Below are 22,550 nucleotides of genomic sequence, written 5' to 3' on the forward strand. Positions count from 1 at the left end.
AAACATCTGAGTCCGGTGGCAGTGTTCATACTTGTTACCTTTTTTGAGTCAAAACAAAATATTACGCTTATCTGGGGCAAGACATCGATACAGAAGTGTTATTCGCAGTGTCTTATTTATTACACGGCAGGTTGATTTAATAAAAATACGTCCAGAAAATACAAAAGCGGTCGCCTGCGGTTTCCCTAGCGGCATTTGAAGGAATCAAACGGCAACAGTAACGAAATGTTCCACTAGAGAATTTTTTACGTTTCGCTTGGAACACACGTGGAGTAGGGTGCCCCGATTCACGCGAGTCTCCGCTGCAGCGCTGCAGCATCGAGGCATTCGGCGTGCAGCAGTGGAACGCAGTAAATTTAAATTGACTTGAACAAAGCGCTAGCATGTTTATCTTGGGCGGAGCGAGATGGAAGAGGATCAGCATGCGAGGTGAGCGGGAAAGAGAAGGGAGGCATTTACTTGGCAGAAGCGCCAGACGACTATCGTCTTTCATCGAGATTTGCAACGAAGTGAGCTGATACGGGGCCAATTTTTTTTATATTGCACCATCATCAGGTACATTCATGCCCACAGTAGGACGAAGACCTCTGCCATGCCCAGACTTCCAACTGCTGTCCGGAGCCCATGATTTGGCACCCAATGTCCTACGCATCGTGTAATTGGTCTTCGAATACTTCTAGTTCCGTCTCTCGGTGGCCACTCCATTGCCCTGCTGGTCCACCGTCTGTGGTAACACGTGGATTATTTATGACGAACTGACAGCACGGAAGCTGCGGTTCCCCGAGGTTTCACATTACTGATGGAGCACCTTCTAACAGAAAAGAAATTATGCTGTTTTCTATCTCGGCTCTACGTGGGGACCAAAAGCGGGGGTAAAAAGAAAAAAAAAAGCATAAGCGAACGCCTGAAGTTCGGGAGAACTTTCTAGTTCCACGCTGAGGCGAATTCGGGCGCTCGGAAGGGGATCATTGTTGACACCTGTTGGTGGAAGCAGCCACTTGATTAACACGCGGCCGGCTTGTTCGGTGCCCCCGGGTGTCCGTAGGAGCGGCGGAACTCCGGAGGTGGATGAGCCAAGGGCGAAAACAAAGGACACGGAGCAGCCTAGCTTTGACCGACCGACCGACTCAGCGGCGGGGACGCCCAAACGACGCATTGTTTGTAAACAACGAAGCACCCTCGCGGGCTTTGTCGCTGGTCGGCGCCATCTTTCGGGCCACAGCGAGGTGTCATTGTGGGGTCCCAGCTCGCCGCCGACAATGCTCCGCCGTCGGCGGCGCCGCGGCGCGTAGCGCCAGCGCACAATGGCGATACGGCGAGGTTGTGACCCACATCGGCCGACGAGGAGAAAAGCGAGGAAGATTAGGAAAAAGAGTCGGAACAACGCCGGGCAGACGAGGGGGGGGGGGGGGGGGGGGGCGCTTTCGCTTTCGCGACCCCGTGACCAGTTTCCTGCGGTCTGACCCTTCGGCGACTCGTTACGTAAGAAAAGGTCATTGTGCGCTGCTCTCGCCGCCGCCGCAACGCGAGCCTTGGCGCTCGTCTTTTCTCCGCCGCGGCCGGCATTGTTTTCGCTTTCTTTTTTGCCCGCATCCTGCGCGTGCAGTGTTTCAAAACAATTGGGGTCCTGGCCTTGACGACTGCCCGGGGCTTGCTTTGCTCGTGACCCGCGAGACGTGGCCGCGGCGTCGCTTTTGCCGGAGAAAAGTGCCGGACGGAAGAGGCGGCGGGAATCTTCGCCCTTTGTTCGCCACAGCGCTGCTGCTTCTACGCAACGACTCGGCGGCCATCGGCCACGATTTCGCTCGAGGCCAGCGCATTCCGCCCATTACCAACCAACGCACCGGGTGTCGTTATCGAGTGGTCATGTCCCTAACGCACGCGCTAAGACATGAAGCGATAAGCCTCTTTGGTTGTCATAACGGATATAACCCTACCCGAACTTCAGCCTAAACAGCGACCAAAAGTATTTTCCCATATTGCTTCCTGCAGCACCACTGCTCTTCCGGAAGCCGGACAGAGTGTGTTCAAATTTATATTGTGTTTCTTGGATACGCAAAAAGTGTGGCTGCGAACTCAGACCCGCCTGTCTACTCTGCACGCAAAGGAGTTTTACAGTTTCTAGCGTAGCTCGTTTGGTGTTCGTGAGATCGCGTTATTCTAGAGCACGAAACGGCTGACATTGTGGCCACAGCGTCATGGCAAGGAGAGCAGGCGTACCGAACAGAATTTAGTTTTCATGTCTGACATGTTTCAGCGAAAGACTTCTTAAAATCTGCAGTCATCAGGACACGAGAACTTAACTATATATATATATATATATATATATATATATATATATATATACAAAATAAGAGTTAGCAGTGGAGAAGACCTCGGAAAGCAAAGGGGAGGATGTGGTAGGTCATTGAAACAGATAAGGAATTTGGAAAGAAAGAAAGAAAGTGGAGAAAAAATGCCCGCCAGGTGGGATCCGACCCCACGACCTCCAGAAAACCGGGCTGGTGCGATAACCACTACGCTACCGGCAGGGCGATTTTCCCCTCCACTTTCTGGGGTATTTATGTTAAGGTATTTTTGTTTCCTGTGCTTGGGGGTTGTAGCCAGCGTCACTCGGACTACTCGAGGTGAAGGGGACCTTCTTTTTAACCCCCGGGCCGTGACTCGAGTGTCTACGACATATCCAGAGTGGTCGACCAGCGCTGAACCCTCTTAAAGGAGCCATGAAGAGAAAACACAAGTTTGGTTTATTCAAAAGATTGTCTCGTTAGAATCATACTGACACTACTTTTAACGTAAACTTCGCTCAAATAAGCTACACAATTAGGAAAAACGGGAATGGTCATGCGCCCCACCAGCTCATTTCCCGCAACAGAACCTATGTCGTCACATGAGCTAAGCTCTGCGATTGGCGGAGGCTGGCAGAAGCAGACGCAAATTAGGTAGAACTTACAAACTAGACGAACGAGCGATTTGCGCTTAAATTTAGGGCACATTCTTTACAAAGCAATAAGAATGATGGGACAAACAGTGGAAGTTACGAAAGCACATGTAAACATAGAAGTACTGATGCGTTCTGCTGTTCGTACTGCGCACAGCATGCTTGGTTTCGCTGCACAGCACTACGGGGCTTGGGGTTGTCTCAGACGACACTGGCCGATTGACGCAAACAACGCTGTCTTACGTGACCCCATTTGTCGAGCGAGCACTGTTTCAGGGAACGAATATTTTCTCCCAGAACAAAAACAAGCCAGGTTTAAAGGCGGGCAAAAACAAACCAAACGCTTGCCACGGTATGGTGGCGCCATCTAGGTTACGGAACGTAAAGAAACGCGGGAACAAACCAACACCGCTGTACAGGGTGGAGACAACCTTCGAACGGTCCCGTGCCGCCGCAATTGGGCCAATGGGCTCAGCGCGTTATTCTTTTCGTTTCCCACAAGACCTAGCAACGCGCAACAGACAATATGATTCAAACTTCTTCAGTAAACCGCGTTGCGGCGATAATTTTAGCGCGGTTTGGACACAATGACTTGCTTCGGCGGCGAGCGAGCATAGGTTGGCGTACTCACTCGTGAGTACACTCATTTGTACTCATTTGTACTCAAACTCACGAGTGAGTACGATGATGAGTGATCACACACCCAGAAAAAAACAGTGAGTACGATGACGAGTGAGTACAAGGGTAAGTCCACTACTCGTGAGTACACTACTCATGAGTACACTACTCATGAGTATGAGTACTCATGAGTACAGTATTTATGAGTATGAGTACTCATGAGTTTGAGTACTCATGAGTTTGAGTACTCATGAGTACACAGTACTCATGAGTATACAGTACTCATGAGTACACAGCACTCATGAGTACCATACTCATGAATACTGTTTTTGCGAGTGCTTGCACTCTTGAGTATATGCACTCCTGAGTACAGTAGTGCAAGCAGTAGTGCAAGCAAGAAAACGGACGACAAAAGCTGCAACCCGAAGACCCGCAGAAAAACGCAGTTCACGGCCACGGCCGCACCGACAAGCCCCGAGCTCCCCTCATCCCGACCCGGCCTGAGAACAAGAGGAGACGCCAGACGCAACGCGAGTGCTTACGTTCCGTTTCGCTTTCTCACATGTACTTGCCTTCGCGCAGTAAGTCGCCCAACGACAGTGCACCGCGTCATACGTTTTCCTCCTCTGTCCTGATGTATATGTAACCTGTGTTTTTCTAAGCAATTAAACAATTTATTTTTTTCTACTTAGTCTTTCATTCGAGCTACGACCTAGCTAACAGTGCAGATAAGTTGATTATTCGTGAGTAATACAAATTGAGTACTCATGAGTACAGACTGAGTACTCATGAGTGAAGAATGAGTAGTACTCATGAGCAGTAGTACTCATTGAGTACTCATGAGTACAGATTGAGTACAGAGTGAGTACTCATGAGTACAGAGTGAGTACTCATGAGTACAGATTCAGTACTCATGAGTACAGATTGAGTACGAATACTCGTGAGGACAAATGAGTTTGAGTACAAGTGAGTACGATTACAAATGAGTATTTGATGAGTGAGTACGAGTGATTTTGTGAACAGGCGAACTTTTTGAGTCTGAGTTTGATTGAGTACAGCGTGAATGAAAAAAATTGTGATTGAGTTTGAGTGAGTTCTTTCTGTTTTGCCGACCTATGCGAGCGAGCAACCAAAAATGGCGGCGCCAGCGTATACGTGTCTCTACCCTGTACGGCGGATGCGTGAATGAAGGTGCTCTAGGTTGCAGAGCGGTCGGTTTCAGTGATGTCACTTGGGACCACGAAAACGCACGATTGAGCGGAAAAATCAAAATTTTAACCTAAATTGTTTAATTTCTCAGTGAATAAAGCACCGTTTGTATCCGGACAAGCGCTGGGGGCACTATAAAACACGAAATCTTTCGAATAAAACCAACTTGCATTTTCTCTTCATGGCTCCTTTAAGCTTCCTATGGCACCAAGACTGCCATGAGAGAGGCCCTCGCTATGCATGTAGCGAATCAGAAATGGGAAATGAGGGGCTCGTTGAAAATAAGACAGAAATGAGAGTTGGCAGTCAAGAAAACCTCGGAAAGCAAAGGGGAGGATGTGGTAGGTCATTGAAACAGAAAAAGAAGGTCCCCTTCACCCAGAGTAGTCCGAGTAACGCTGGCTGCTACCCCCAAGCACAGGAAACAAAAATCCTTAACATAAATACCCCAGAAAGTGAAGGGGAAAATCGCCCCGCCGGTAGCGTAGTGGTTATCGCACCAGACCGGTATTATGGAGGTCGTGGGTTCGGATCCCACCTGGCGGGCATTTTTTCTCCACTTTCTTTCTATCTTTCCAAATTCTTCATCTGTTTCACTGACCTACCACATCATCCCCTTTGTTTTCCGAGGTTTTCTTGACTGCCAACTCTTATTTCTGTCTTATTTTCAACGAGCCCCTCATTTTCCATCCATTTCTGATTCGCTACATGCATAGCGAGGGCCTCTGTCATGGCAGTCTTGGTGCCATAGGAAGCTTAAGAGGGTTCAACGCTGGTCGACCACTCTGGATATGTCGTAGACACTCGAGTCACGGCCCGGGTGTTAAGAAGAAGGTCCCCTTCACCCCGAGTAGTCCGAGTGACGCTGGCTACCACCCCCAAGCACAGGAAACAAAAATACCTTAACATAAATACCCCAGAAAGTGGAGGGGAAAATCGCCCCGCCGGTAGCGTAGTGGTTATCGCACCAGACCGGTATTCTGGAGGTCGTGGGTTCGGATCCCACCTGGCGGGCGTTTTTTCTCCACTTTCTTTCTTTCCAAATTCTTTATCTGTTTCAATGACCTACCACATCCTCCCCTTTGCTTTCCGAGGTTGGCGTTATGAAGCCGGCGTCCATCCGGGTGCTCCATTTCGACAAGGTCTAAGCGAATGTCAAGCAGCAGGTACCGATTCGCGCCGTACACCACAAACCCAAAGGTTAGGCCTACGGAGTGCACACCCGAGAGTTGCTGTGGGTATTCTAGAAGAGTGGTGCGCACCCCCAGAGTAGAACATACTCGCAGTGTGGGATTGGCCAGCCAAAGAACCCATCACGAGAAAGCTTCGCGTTCGACCATCGTCGTCGTTAGACGGAGGGGTGCATGATTTTTTTTCTTTAATGATGTTTTTATTGCCACACTGTCTATGCTACTGAATACAGGTAATTTCACACAATCAATGGTAATTCGTCCAGTTGAGGAAGGCAAGTGGTTTGTTGAAAATTTCCGGCAGGAGGGAGTTTCTTTTTTTGTTGACAGTCATCCCGGCTGTGGTGAACTCACACTCGCACGGCGGTGAGGTCACCGGAGCGCAGCATTTTTACAATGGGTGCTGGACCCGTCCAAGGGATCCAGGTCGTCGTTGGCGCTTGGCTAGCGTGGCTCACTAGACTTCAACCGATTAACTGATTAAGAAAATTAATCGCGGCTAATCCATTAATCGATCAATCGCCCACCCCTTACTGCTAGTTTCAAATGTGTAGTTCCTCTTGAACTGGGGCAGGCGATTTAAAAGCGCCAATTCCATAGCATTATAGAACACCCAGAAGCACCTAGAACAGCAAAGAAAACACACACACACACACACACACACACACACATATATATATATATATATATATATATATATATATATATATATATATATATATATATATATATATATATATATAGCGAGGGAGGCAGAATGAGAAATGGGGCCCGTTGAATTAAGACAGAAATAAGGGTTGGCAGTCAATAATGCCAAGGAAAGCAAAGGGGAGAATGCGATAGGTCATTTATAATTGTTGAAACAGATGCAGATTTTTTGAAAGACAGAATTGAAGTGGAAAAAAATGCCCGCCGGACCCGGCGGGCATTTTTTCTCTACTTTCTTCCTATCTTTGTGTTGGTTTCGTGCGTTTGTTTTATAGTTCCGCACGTGTTTGTGGCACCTGTCGTCGGTGCAGTGTGACGACCGGTTGGGTTATCTCCAGCTTTCGTGTTATTTCTGCTTTTTTTATATTTTTGACTGTCAGCGTATATATGTGGCAAGCCTAACAATAAAAGTCAGTTGTACGTCCGCACTCGTGATTGTCACTTTCTTCTTGTGTTTCGTCTGTGTTGCGCTGTTCCCCTCTTTGTAATCTGTCGTCCATGTGGTGGCTGAACAAGGACAGCGGACAGAGAAAGGAAATGTCATGATACAATTCTTTCTAAGAAGACAAGTACTCGAAACGACGAACTGTTAACGCCGATAGATAGCGCCGATAGTAACACGGAGCTCCACATGGTGCAGAAAGTGCTGACGGAGAAACCTGGCTATTTCCCTCACCCGTTTGCCGCAGCTAATGTGGCTATTATTAATACCCGTGAGCGGATTATACTCTGTTTTCATTCGGGGAAATGTCGGTTTAAATAGCAAGCTTACCGTCAATCTTGGTTCTACGCTGATCCATCCTTCGAGCCAGCCGGCGGCGCGCAACTTCCGCACAAACTCCTTGTATCATCATCATCATCAGTCAACGCACAAGCCCCAGGGCATGTTGCTCCTAAGTTGCTCCTCACCAGCAGTCTCCTCCATCACGACTGCGACTCACACAAAAACAGACGTTACCCGCACTGCACTCCCCTACGCGGAAAATGTTTGTTCTGGCCAACTTGCCCACCAACATTTGGCTTGGAAATGGTAAACCTAACCAGTGGTCACCTTTTGACGGCTCGAAACAGCTGGAAATTTCTTTTCATCGCAGTTCAGAGGGCAGCGAATACCGACGGAAACTGCGCAGCGACAGCAGGGATATCAGTCATCGTTTAGTCCGCAGGTAACGGTCTGAACCACGCCTGTGCCACTGCTACACATATACGCACAAGTCGCGCACGCATCGAGGAAGCTATGCCCTAGACTAAACACGACTTTTCCACGCAGGCAACTGCGCAAAACGGCCCAAAATCCAAGCATGCGAACGAGGGTACTCCGCGTGTCTCAGAGGCGCGGCAGCGGAAGCATCGTCTCAGACGTCTAGGCAGACGTGACGAGGCGGTTTTGAGCGGCCGGCGGCGCACTAGCACCGGCATCGGGCAGAAAATGTAACTTCACCACATCATGGTGTCGCCGGCTTTGTCGCAGGGATCTCGCGAGCGCTTGCATCTCAAAACCTTTGCAAGCACTGCAAGTCATTAGAATTTCCGACCACGCCAACCAGCTTCTCGCCGAGCCCAAGAACAAATGGACGGCTTTTGGCCCGCTTTTGGGAAAACTCCGAATGCAGTGATGGAGGACGACGTACAAAAACAAAAAAAAAGTTACTTGCTGCATGCCGATGAAGGCGGTCGTGTACGATGGTTACCGATAGAAAAACAGTGGTAAACAGCTTCTGTGGCTGAGGAGTAATTGTAATTGAACCGTGTTAATTAGGTTTAGTGGTGAACCCGCAGAAGTAGCCCAGTGGCTAAGGCATTGTGCTGCCGAGCCCAAGGACGCCGATTGGATTACCGCCGCTGGGGCCATTTTCTGGTGGCGGCAAAAAAAAAGATGTACATGTGTAGAGATTCGGCGAAATTTCGCTTCCACGCAAAGCTTATTCTGCTGAACAATCCTGCTGACGCACCAGGGCATGAAGTAATGCATACGAACGGGTGATAACGGCTTGGCTAGCACCAATTTCCGAAACTAAAAATTGGGTTTACAAAGCGTTGATTGATTGATTGATTGATTGATTGATTGTTGGGGTTTAACGCGCCGACGCAACGCAGGCGATGAGGCGCGCCGTAGTGGAGGGCTCCGGATTGGCGTTTTAGCTTTTCGCCTCCATCAGAAAAGCGGCCGCCGCATCCGGGAATCGAATCCGCGACCTCGTGCTCAGCAGCGCAACGCCTTAGCCACTGAGCCACCACGGCGGGTGGTTACAATGCGTCGAATAAAGCAAAGCGATCAATTATAACACAAACAAAGATCTACGGAAGGAAAGGAATAGAATAACACGTTTGTATTGGGTTATCTTTTCACGAACTATCGGTGCGCGAACGTATCAGCACACGGACAGTTACGCATACGGACGCTTTACTGCAGGGCGATTTGGACACAAAGCGAGATTCTGGCGTGCCAATGAGTGACTGGAAAAATAGAACAAAAAGATAAACCAAGTGATCTATTGAAATCAATTACAGGTTTGTCGAAACTCCTATTATTTTTTTATTGCCCATAATCACAAATTGACTCAATTTCTTGGAAACGATTTATCCTTTAATGATTTGAGGATGGTTCGTCGATCCAATTTTATTGATTGATTTTGCTTGAAAATCTCTAAGAACAACTTTTTTAAGAGTGTGTCTGTGTTCTTATTATGGTTGTTTTATGCATAATTGTTAGTGTGCATGTTATTGCGAATTATTTTCCCAGAAAATATTTCATTAAGGCTCGTGTCTCGATCCTCTTTATTTCTCTCAGATTTGCTCTAAACATTCTTTTAAATATTTCGGTGAGTATCAACGTTGTTTTTTGCAGAAGTACAGAATGAGGGCTTAGGTGATATAAATGAGCCGTGGTTAGAGTCGGCCGGTACCACTTACGAGCGTCACTCACTACTCACGAGTGGTGAGTGACGCTCACACTCGTGAGGGATGAGCGGGGCTCCCCGCGAGTGGCGCCCACACTCGTAAGTAGAAACTAAAAAATGGAGAGAAAAAGTGGAAGCTAAAGCGCCGTCAGAGATGTTAGGGCAGACAGAGAAATTGGACATCAGAAACAAAAATTGCTGCGATAATTCCAAGGGCAGTTCTTTGCTTTTTGAGGCTAGAGCAGGTTGCTTGAGAACTAAGAGCTTTGTGGGGAAGTATACCCGAAATGATGGGGTATGCGGTAAGGAAACAGAAACTATGGGGCACATAGTGTTGGAGTGTGATTGTGTCCACCCAAAGCTATATATTTAAGGAATCTGACTATATGAAGGAACTATTCGGCTTCCCGAAGCCCTAGGATTTAAGGGTAGCACAGAGGGAGCAATCTTAAGGCTATAGAGGGGACTAAAAGAAGATTGGAGTGCTATTGGAAGAAGTGCAGAGAGGGTAATACTGCCTGGCTAGGACAGCTATCACCTGTAACATAGAAAATTTATTTTGAGCCTTCCCTAAGAGCAGCGCTAGAATCAAACCAAGAGTACAACATAGATATGTTAGATTCGTTGGGGGGATGACTCGTCGTCACCCCGCTACAGAAGGGATACCATTAAAAATCGATCAATAAAGTGAGCGGGGCGCACCGCGGGCGTCGCTCACACTCACTCGCACTCATAAGGACGAAACGATGGTGAGGCTCACTCCCCACTCAGTCGTGAATGTTGAGTGGGTGGTGTGTGCGTGCACTCCTGAGTGCACTCACACACTCGTGTCCCTGAGTGCTTAGGTCAGCGCAGAACAAAAACACACAATATAATAATCGTTTAAGATAACCAGTATAGCTTTCCCATAACTAAACAATAGACAAAAGTCGATTGTTTGTCCACGGCCTCCGCGATCGGCTGCCGCCGGCAGCAAATCGCGGAGGCCGCGGTTTGTCTTATGTATACAATATAAGGAAATTTAACATTTTTTAGGTTGGGTCTCTGCTCTTGTACAATAAACGCGTAAACAAGAAAACTGTGAGTCCATGGTAAACTATCCTAGTCAGTGACACTACATTTAATCTTACTCGCTCTTCTCAATCTTCAAACCTGATGTCGTTTCATTTTTGAGTTCGACTTTTTCAGCACGCAAACACTGTAGCGGAACAACAAGTTGGTTCGTATAGCTATGTGCAGCTGTGGATGGTCGATGGACAAAAAAAAAAAAAAAAAAACTTGTGGTGTGATGTCGCAGGTGATGAATGATTGAAAAAAATCTTTAATGGGAACAACAGGTGCTGTTGTTACCCGGTGATGAAATAAAGTTTGCTGTTACACGGAAGTGCTGTTTCACTTGTCCCTGTTTTGGCCCGGATTACTCCCTATAATAACTAGTTATATTATTCCGATCATCAGGTTATGATTCACTGTCTGGCGACAACCTAGAGCAATGAAAAAAAGAAAACCTTAAAACCCTAAATGTGTTGTGCTACCCCGTCGTGGAGGGTATGGGCTTTCGTAGTGGAAGGCTCCGGATGAATTTCGACTATCTGGGAATTTTCAAATCTCCAACCACGGGCGTTTTCGTTTTTCGCCCCCATAAGAAAAACGGCAGCCACGGCAGGGATCCAACCCTAGCTTTTGGTCTCTGCAGCACAACGTCTTAGCCACTGAGCCAAAGAGGCGGATGCGCTTCCATTGATCTATTACTGGCCAGATATGCGCACACCATTGCTTATAAAGCTTGCTTGTTAGTTTTTTTAACGTAAAATAACATCGCCTCTTCTCCCCCCTTCCCCGTAATCTCTGTTTCTTTATCCTGCCTCTAAAATTTTTGCGGTTGTTCACCATTTCTTTAAGTTGTCGAGGAACAGACGGTGGCGTGCTGTCCCTACTATATTATTCGCTTTCAAGCATGCAGAACCATATGCACTGACGTGAAGCCCATACCCGGCTGCTGATGCGAGCTCATAACTACTACTTTGGCTCTAAAATGTTTCATACACATTTATCCTATGAGTAAGAACAAGAAGCAGCAAGCATACTTTCATTTTTGTTCGCCTTGCACTTAAGCTGACAGCGTGACCTTTGTGATACACTATTGGCTGTTCCGAACTGCCTCATTGCAGTGGGTCGAGATTCGACGTATTTCTGTTTCTACTAAAGTAGTTATAAAACCCAAACACCAATATCTCGAACTGGATATGCATAATTTGAGTAAAACGCGCTTCTTTTCGTAATCTTAACCGAGACGTAATCTTGTGCAGCTAGAGCATTGGGTACATTTCTTTAAATAAAAAGAAAACATTAGACTAGCCATTAATCGAACCCGCACACGTTCGAAACTGTCTCCACAAGCCCACGTATAGCCCAGATGGGCTAAAAATACTCACGCACGCATATCAGCACTAGGGCCCACGTGAGCCCCAATGATTGCAATACTAATACGACCTCAAGGTGCGACAAGAGTTTGTGGAGGTATCGCCTCGCGATGAGAGTGAGCGGAGAGGGGATGCCACGGCGGGGCACCCTGAAGGCTAAGATTCGTAAAGGGGAACACCCAATGGGGCACTGTAAGGGGTAACGCTTAAAGCTCTCCTTTTTTGTTGCTGCCTTGAATTTTTGTTTGTTTTATGCCCAAATAAGGGCGAGATGACACTTCCTGGTCGCTTCCTATCCACTTGGTGACTTTCTCCCGAAGTAGGTCAGCTGGACAGGTTTCCTGCTAGCGATGTACTGTCGAGTAGTTCAAAGCAATTGATAGGAAGTCCATTGTGTGGCCTGCGAGTTTGTTCAATTTTGACTATTTTGTCCCCAACCTTGTACACTGTACCGCATGATCTGGGCGTACTCTCACACTCCATCTCTCCCTACCCCCCCCCCTCTCCTCCCCCAATTATGAGCAGTGGGAAGGCATGCTAGCCAGCCCGGACCCCGGCAGTGTTGCACAGTTACCATTCCAGAATTGGAATGACTCCGGATTCATTCCACCTTTTCGAGATGGCGGAGTGGAATGGGAAAGGAGGAACGGAATGGGAATAGAATTAGGCGTATTTTGACCGGAATGGAATGGGAATGGAATGGTGATTTTTAGACGACGCTTTGGCTGGTCGAAAGGGCCCACCAGGCAGCGACCCCCCAGGGGCTTCTGGATGATGATGGTGATTGTTATTGGTTTCCTCTTTGTAGCGAGGTAGGTCGCGGGTTCGATTCCCGGCCGCGGCGGCCGCTTTTCTGATGGAGGCGAAAAGCAAAAACGCCCGTGTGTACGAGATTTCGGCGCACGTTAAAGATCCCCAGGGGGTCAAAATTAATCCGGAGCCCTACACTACGGCGCGCCTCATCGCCTGCGTTGCGTCGGCGCGTTAAACCCTACAATCAATCAATCAATCTTTGTAGCGAGGTGATGACGTGTCATCTTACCAAAAAGGACTAATATACCTATGTTTTCCACTCTTGGTTAAATACTAGCGTTGCCTAGGGCACATTGTAAAAAAAATGGCCAATTTTACGGAGAAAGCTGCTGGTAAAATGTTGCCGGACACATTTCCGTAATTTAGACAACGGAAAGAATTTTAAGAACGGACATTCCGTAGTACGGAAAGGCCGTAACAAAACAAACACTCCGTTTCAAAAAGCACGCCTTTCCGTAAATGATAGAACCTTCAGACAAGAAAAAAAATACTTCGATGAGGAATCGAACCCGCGACGTTGATCGAATGGGCAGGACGCTCGAGAGAGAGAGAGAGAGAGAGAGAGAGAGAGAGAGAGAGAGAGAGAGAGAGAGAGAGAGAGAGAGAGAGAAAATTTTATTTTCCCTTTAGGCTAAGGCCTCCGAGACCACTGCACCACCGCACGAACGCTGCACTCGTGCCGAACAACCTGTATACTACATGGATGCCCACCCTGCGTGTGCCCTACATCGGTGTTTACTATCTGGCTTACAGATTTCCTGGCTGATAAAGTGCGATTTCTTAAATAGCGCTTGCGCAGTAAGGTTCAGCGAAGCCCCCACAATAATTGATTGCCATTAACTCCGCTGTTTCGAGAAAGCGCTCGCAAAAATGTGTGTGACTGGCTGCGACTGCGAATTTCGTACTGCATGAATAGTGCTTGCTGTGCTTTGGTTTTAAGGTTTAGGCTAAATACTTCAGCCGATATTGATTCCTTAAGAACTAAATTACCTTCCGCAACTCTGCTTCTGCACGCAAATGACCTTATATTTTCTACAAGTGTGCCGGTCACACACGCATTTGCAGTTTGCAGGTCCGGGGCAGCGACGTCGCCGGAGCGTCGTAAATACAAGATACAGCGCTCGTGTTGAGCGGTATGGGCCTCATGGTCCTCACTAAGTTTACTACACTTTAGACACTAACGAAACAGAGCCGAATTTATTACGCCCCGAATGTTTCCGGGGCGCAGCTTTCGCTTCTCGATCGATTCCCGACGATCGACACGACAATATATTTCTTGCAGTTATTAATAAACTGATCTGTTTCTGTTCTACATCATACAGAGGAAACGCCCGTATTTTGTAAAGCAGGAAAAGATTCCGTTTAACGTGTAACGGAGAGAGCATCCGTATACTGAGGGACGGAGCGCACTTCCGTTAAATTGGAGGTGTTTTGTTTGTTCTGCATCAAACGGAACACGGCTCTGTTTTATTACGGCCATCTGGTCGGTAATTTGTCCGTAAAATTACGGATTGTTTTTACAGTGCAGGCACAAAAAACTTATTAGGCACAAAATACTTTTTTTTTTCCTGTTACAGGTGGTAACTGTCCTAGGCAATATTCCCCTCTCTGCTTTTAGTCCACCAGCATTCTAATATTCTTTTCGTCGCCTCGACAGCCTTGAAGTTAACTTCCTCTGTGTTAAAATCCTAAAATCCTAGGGCTTCTGGAAGCCCAATATTTCTCTTATGTAGATTTGGATAGATACCCTCGCATTCTAACACTATCTGCCGCATAGTTTCTGTTTCTTTTCCGCAGACCACGTATACAACACCATCATTTTGTGAATACTTCCCCACAAAGCTCTTAGTTCGCAAGCAACTTGCTCTAGCCTCAAAAAGCAAAGCACTGCCGTGGGAATTATCGTAGAAATTTTCCTTTCTGATGTCCAATTTCTGAGCCCTGTCCATCTCTAACGACGTTTTAGCTTCCATTTTTTCTCTCCATTTATTCGTTTCTATCTGCCTTGGCTCTTTTTTGGTTACCTTGGCTGTTTTGGATTCTCCACTGTACTTTCCGTATTTCATCGTTAGCCTTCTAGTCTTCCTTAACCCCTACGTGTTCACGCTCTTCCAGAATACGCCTCGAGCTTCGCGATCGCTGCGCCGCCTGCCGCCGCTTCTCCGCGGCGTTGACGGGATTTGCGCTGCGTGGCTGATAGGGCTCGTGAAGTGTTTTGTTTCTGTTTCACTTCTTTTCGCCTTTCCGCGCCCTAAAAAAAGACTTGTTGTGGTGACGTCTATAAGCAAAGAGTACGTTCAGGTCACTTAAAAAGCAGCTGCGTCTTCGTGGAGTACGCGATCGCCTGCAAGAGCTACCCGGGGACGCGGTTCTGCGCGCTTCGTCGCCGCTCTTCCGGGCGTCGGCGACAGTAGCAGCATATCACCCCTGTCACCTCCAAATACATCAGGCACAAATAAATTCTACTGTCGCCTCGTTTAGACCTGATACTGGCACTGTGAGAGGTTGGCTTCGTTTTACAGCGTGGACAACGACTGCGACTTCGTTTCGAATAATACGTCGCATAAAAAAATGTTTTGGGGTTGTGATTACCGGACAACTTATGCCTGTTATAAGAATATAAACCGTGTGAAAATGTTAAGTATATTCCAAGGCTGTGCGCCGTTAAATATGTGTCCACGCACGCTTATAGCAAGAACCAAGTGAAGTTAATGAAACCACGGCAAAATCAATGCTGTGCAAGTCCGGAAGAAGCAAAATAGCCCTAAAGGAAATGAAAAAAAAAATCCAGTGCAGCTTCTGACATGCTAAAGACGTTCGTCGAAACTTAAGCCAGGTAGGGCTCACCAGACCAACTATAAGCGAAATGCACCGTTATTTCGCAAGACATAGGCAGCGGTAGGGGAGGAGGACGCTGTGTACAAATGCGGAGCGAAATCAAGCAATGAACGTTTTATTAATCACACATACAAATCTCGCGTTCACTTTCCTTTTGTTTTTCAACTTCAACGAACAGCTGATCATTCGGCGGACGCATTTTTGGAAGTATACAGGGTAGGCAGTTCACAAGCGATGAAAGGGGTCGTTGGAAGAGTGTGGTATGTGATAAGGCCCTCTGATTTCAGTTTCTGCTTTATTCTGCAGGCTCCCTGTGCCATATGAAAATAATTCGAAGAGGCGTTTAGTCGCGGACACCGATTATATTCTAAGCCCGCCTGCGCGCTGCTCGCGGATGATATATGTAGCAGATGAATGTTTGTGGGCGCTCACCTCACGACAAGACGACTCTTTGTCGTGCGCTGATCCCCGAGTATAATTCTGCATTATCCATCGTACTTTCGTTGAATATTCCCGAAATTAACACATACTGGCTTGTAAATGGTGGTGATCAATATCTGAGGTATGATATTGGCAAACGTAACCGGCGTGCTGTCAGGTATGAGTGCTCCGCTGATTATGTAAGTGCACAAAACCGATTTACACCGCAGTGTATAGCCGTAGCATGAACATCTGAGGAAACGGTGGTTACGGAGGCACTGCTAGTAAATTTCAGGGCAGTACAACTGCAATCAGCTCCATGCATACACCGTTTTCGCGACGCTGGCCTGTGACCCACACCTGGCGGTTATGCAGACCGAATATACCACACTAAGATCGTGTCAGAAACATTTACACTCTCCTAAACACACCCCATTTGCTAACAGAGTGACTGCTTCACACAGACATGGATTTCCAACACCCGCAAAGAGTAAATCTCAGTCGTGAACGTGCCGCAAAAGCAACGGCGACACTGGGGAGCGGGACGGAGACTCCCGCGGGTGCTTTCGAAACGGGCCGCTAGGGGGATTTCAGTGGTGCCCCTACAGGCCGCGCTCGAGGCGTATTAGTACCTAAAAACCTTAGCTACCCACCTACGTTGATCCATTGCTCTCAACCTCATCTCAAAACATATCTTCCTCTGCGCTTATCGAACTTCAAACGACGCCCATCCCATATCTCCCTGCACTGCTTCGTGAGTTGTTTTTCCATGCGCGCCTAAGGCCAAACGGCCTACCGTTCTCTGGTTCACTTCAAGGCCTGATAGAACGTCTGATTTTAAACAGAGTATGGCATTTGCAAATGTGAGCCCCGGAACCATTACTCCTTTCCACATTCCTCTTACTACTTCATATTTGTTATACCCCCACAGAGATCTGTGCTTCATTATACGCCTCGAGCGCGGCCTGTAGGGGCGCCACTGAAATCCCCCTAGCGGCCCGTTTCAGAAGCACGCGCGGGAGTCCCCGGCCCGCTCCCCCCTGTCGCCGTTGCTTTTGGGGCTCGTTCAAGACAGCGATTTACCGTTTGTCTGCGTTCGAAATACCGAATAACGTGGAGCAGGCACTCTGTTTGCAAGCGTGGTGTGTTCACGAGAGTATAAACGTTTATGACGCGATCTTAGTGAGATCTATATGAGCGCCGGGGGTGTGTCACAGGCCGGTGTCCCGGAGCCAGAATTTGCATGCAGCTGATTGCAATTCCGCTGCCCTGAAATTTAGTGGCAGTGTCTCCGTAAGCAGTGTTTCCTCCGATGGTCATGTTGCGGCCATACACACTATGATGTAAATCGACTTTGTGCACTTACAAAATCCACCGGAGCACTCATACCTGACAGCACGCAAGTTACGCCTGCCAATATCACATATCAGATATTGATCAGTACCATGAACAAGCCAATGCGGCATAAATTTCACAAACATTGTACCAAAGAAGTACGATGGATAATGCAAAATTACACTCCGGAGTCAGCACACGACGACAAATTTAATGCTGTGTCGTCTTGTGCCGAGGTGAGCGCTCACAAAGATTCATCTGTTACATTTATCCTACGCGAGAAGCGCGAAGATGGGCTTATAGAGTAATCCGCGTCCGTGACCAAACTCTTCTTCGAAACATCGTCATATGACACAGGGAGACTACAGAATCTAGCTAAACCGAAATCAGATACCCTTATCAGATACGACACTCTTCCAACGAGCCCGTGTGTACAAGATTTCGGCGCACGTTAAGGATCTCCAGGTGGTCAAAATTAATCCGGAGCCCTCCACTACGGCGTGCCTTATCGTCTTCGTTGCGTCGGCGCGTTAAACCCTGCAATCAATCAATCAACTATTCCAACGACACCTCGTATCGGGTGTGAACTGCCTACCCTGTATTCCTCAAAAAATGCGTCCGCCGAGTGATTAGCCGTTCGTTGAAGGCGAAAAACATACGAAAAGTGAACACGCAGCTTGTGTGTGGGATTACTAAAACGTTCATTCGTCGATTTCGGTCGGAATTTGTAAACAACAATAGTTGAGCGTCCTCCTCCTCACCCCCCCCCCCCCCCCCCCGTCTAGCGAAATATCAGTGCACTTCGCATCTAGTTGGTCTGGTGAATACTACCTTGCTCAAACAAACGTCTTTAGCATTTTAGAAGCTGCACTCGTTTTTTTTTTTCATTCCCGTACGACTACTCTATTTATTCCTGACTTGCAGACCATTCATTTTCCCGTGGTTTCATTAACATATACCTTGGTTCTTACTATAAGGCATGAGTGGGCACATATCTGACAATGCACAGCCTTTGAGTGTACTTAACATTTTCGCGTGGCTTATATTCCCATAAATGGCACAAGTTTTTGTCAGTATTGGGTTATCACATCCCCGAAACATTTTTCTGCGACGTACATATTCGAAGCAAAGCCGCATTTGTTGTCTGCGATGCAAAACGAACCAACCTCTTACAGTGCCAATATCAGGTCTAAACGAGGCGACAATAAATAGAATTCACTTGTGCTGACGTGTTCGAAGGTGACAGCGGTGATATGCTGCTGCCGCCGCCGACGCCCGCAAGAGCGGCCAAGAAGCGCGCAGAACCTCCTCCCCGGGTAGCTCTTGTTGGCGTTAGAGCGCTCTACCAAGACGCAGCTGTTTTTTTTAAGTGCCCTAAACGTGCAGTTACCTTACAGACGACACCATAACAAGTTGTTTAGTGCGCGGAAAGGCAGAGAAGCGAAAGAGAACCAAAACGCTGCATGACCACCTATCAGCCACGCAGCGCTAATCCCGCGAACGCCGCGGAGAAGCGGCGGCAGGCGGCGCAGCGATCGCGAATCTCGAGGCGTATAGCTGCGTTTCACTTTCCCTTACCCTTAAGTTACTAAGACCCCCCCCCCCCCCCTCCCCATTGCCATGGGTCCAGAATTTTGGTGCAAATAAAGTTTATCCCTCCTCCTCGCCAAACGTGTCCGACGGCCCCGTTTGGGTCAGCCATTCACTATAAGATCAGTTATGCCGAATATTTAAAGGGGAACTGAAAAGAATCACCAACATTCTCTAACTACTTTGTTCTGTCAAGTTTTATAATGTAGAATTTATAATGTTCCGGGGATCCTTTTTTCATTGCCCTTTCAGAGGCATTTTACTGTGAGTAAAACGCCCTCCTCTAAGGATTAGACCATCGTCAGTTGCGCGACTTGCCAGTCTGGCGGGCGGAATTTAATGATCAGCGAACACGCCTAACATGCACACACTGCGCGTGAACAAGGCAATATTAGCCATTCGCCGGGAAAAAATTATAATACTGACGACTAGGATAGCATTCGACGACGTTATAAACCGGTCTGACATCATTCCTCCCGTTCCTGAGGACGCCACGAAACGCGTCCGGTGTTTCATCTACTGCCGCACACTTCCGCTAAGTGGAGAAACGAAACCCATCGCACGAGTTCTACTACCCGACTAAGAGTCGTCTCCGTGCGTACACCCCGGTTTTCATCAGCGGGCTTGTTACACTTTCTAGTAGGGGTCATGGAGTGTGACTCCTCTCCAGTCGCGGCACTGCAAGCAGCCATTTAACCGACTGAATCCCGATTCACGGGCGCTTTTGACATGTAACGGCTGTACTTCCGCAGGGTATTGTGCACTAACACGTTCCGAAGTTTGCTCCGTGCGTCCTGCCCTCGGTACAGCGCTCGGCCAGCCGTGGTGTACACTCGCCGCTACATCACTGGCAGTATGCGCACGCTCAGGGTGCGGGCCACGCGCGAAAAGAACAGCCGGCTCATGCGCGCGAACGGACGCTGGGTAGTAGTAGTACGCGAGCGCCGGCGCGAGCAAGATATCTGCCGGCGGCGGCCGGTTCTGACAAACGAGAGGGGGGCATCACGTCGGCCTCCATAGCGCCCCAGTTTGCGGTCGAGCGCGTCCCGTCTGTTTAATAACACTCCCGGGCCGCCCCGCCATGTGGCACCTGGCCGCCGGAGCCGTGGAGCGCCTTCTTGAGCGCCCGAAGCTAAGATAGGCGTCGAACTCGTGCTTCATCACCCGCGCTCACGATCCACCGCTGCTTCGCTGAACAGGTGGCGATGGCTGGACAAGGAGGCCGCCTGGTACACGCTCGCGTGTGCCGTTCATGTGTGCCCCATACTGGCATTCGCCGGCCCGTGGGACAGAGTCGCGTTAGAGTGACTGACTGCACGGTGGACTTCAGCGGCCACGTGCAGTAACTGACTATGCAGTCTGCTAATTAGCGGCGACCGGTTGCTACGCCACTCCCTAAGGGTCCCCATGAACGTTTAACAAACGAGGACGAATGCTTTGGCCCCGATGCTGTCTCATAGCAGCCTTATTGCGGCAAGGATTAGCGTGACCTGCTTTGACACTCTTCCGCACCTGTGCGCAAAACGCGACTGTTCTGTCGCGGTACGTCTGGGTGGCCTTATCCCTTCCAACTGTTAGCATGGGGTGGTGTAACCACTGTAGCTATTAATGCGGTGAAGGAGTCAATTGATACCTATGCAGAAATGGCGGCTGCAGCTCCTGATTAGCGTGGAACTCCTTTCAACTATGGGTCTCTTCTTAATTTTTTAATCTGACCTTGCGACCAGAGTTAGGCTTATTATCCTTTCAGGTATACCTTAATACAGTTACACCTGGATGTAACGAACCTTTATGTAACGAATTCCTGGATTTAATGAAGTTTTCCAGTTCCCCATTTCCAGCCCCACTGAAACCCACGTGTTTGCGACCTCTATGTAACGAAGACGTTGCGACGGTTAACCTTGATGTAACGAATCCCCTACGCTGGTGAGCCATTGTTTTTTCCCCTTTTTCTGAAAAATCGGCTGGAGAAGTGCACTAATTTGGCGAATTTCGCCCGTGCGTTTCCAGTGTGAGTGCAGTGTAGATTAGGTGCTAAGCTTGCCTGTCGGCGTGTAGTCGCCCGTCTCCACTGCCATCTGTGGTGTCGGTTCGTCAGTGCTTAGTTCTGCTGCCAGAAAACGGGAAGTTTTGTCTTTTCAAGACAAGCTTGCAATTTTAAATTCCGTCTCCGCGGCGAGAAAGAAGAACGTCGTCGCCCGGTACAGCATCCCAGCAACAACCCTCTCAACAATTTTGAGTGCGGCAAAGAGTATAAACTTCGCGAAAGGCGCCCTTTTAGCATGGTCCTTGAACTGGGTTAAGGCACCAAAATGTGCCAAAAGTAAAAATTTATATTTTAGTTACATTTGTGAACACGGGGTTAAGTGACCTTGCTTCTTTGGAGTGCCATGTAGTGACTAAATTCGTGGGAAAGCAGGAGGCGCAATTCGCGCAGCTTTTCACTGTTAAATAAATCCTTTAAGGCTGAGCTCACTCCCACTGATGTCTAGCAATTTGGTTTCATTTGGGCTTCATTCACGCGAGCCTTAACTCAAAAGCTGCATGTAGAAAAATTGCCAATTTTTGTCGACTTCGTTATATCCAGGTTTAACTGCAAAAGCACCCACAGGTCTATTTTACCACAGCTCACCTGAACGACGAATTAACGCAGAATATGGTGCAACGTAAGCCAGACCCCGTCTACGACTTGTACCCGGGAAATTGCCTGTCGGCCGCACTGCACCGCAGAGACTAGGGAAAAATAACTGTAGTTGGTGCTCTCTTTCACTAGCTATTCTATCAAACTTTGTTATTCCCCAAAACTTCAAACTTTGTTTTCCTTGATCAACTTTCTCGTGATTCCTTGTGAAACAATTGAAAATATTTTGATTGCGCATATGCACCACCAGTGTAACAATGGCTGCCGGGAGGCGGGACTACGAGGGCATGACCCTTAACTTGATGGGATGGACGAATAAGAACACAAGCAGGCAAGAATGGACTTGGGCAGCGCAGGACACGAGCGGTTGGGGACCGATGTTGACTTTGAGACTTTGAGAACATAACGATGCTGCTGCTGCTAATGCTGATGGTGATGGTGATGGTGCTGCTGGTGGTGGTGGTCCATCATACTAGTAGGACATACGAACACTCAAGTTTGCCCCAAGTTTTATCGGTGTTACAGGACGGAGGCGTACGAGTGCCCCCCGCATTGTCGAGTTAGCGTGGTTGGCACGCGGTTTACGGGAGAGCTTCCTCCGTTCCGGCGAAGAAGACGCAAATGCCCAAAATTACTTAGTACAGGGACCGGAACCATCCACCGAAAGAAAGGGTGGGAGGTGGAAATGGTGTGTTGCGCCTCTCTCTTTTGAAAAGCCAAGTTTTTGTGGAATAGAATAGATTTTGCTCCCTAGTAGGTAGCTTTTTTTTCTGTTCACAGAAGTGGCGCATGCCTGGGTTGAAGCAAAAAAAAAAAGTAAACTAACGAGCGGGTACATCACGACGCATCGCCTACGGAGCAATCATATCATGGCGACCACCTGATCACTTTTTTTACGTTTGCCACTGCGCTCCAGCAACCGAG

The sequence above is a fragment of the Haemaphysalis longicornis genome, unplaced genomic scaffold (assembly GCF_048455015.1).
Source record: "Haemaphysalis longicornis isolate Haplotype H1 unplaced genomic scaffold, Haemaphysalis longicornis Haplotype H1 scaffold_1, whole genome shotgun sequence".
Taxonomy (NCBI): domain Eukaryota; kingdom Metazoa; phylum Arthropoda; class Arachnida; order Ixodida; family Ixodidae; genus Haemaphysalis; species Haemaphysalis longicornis.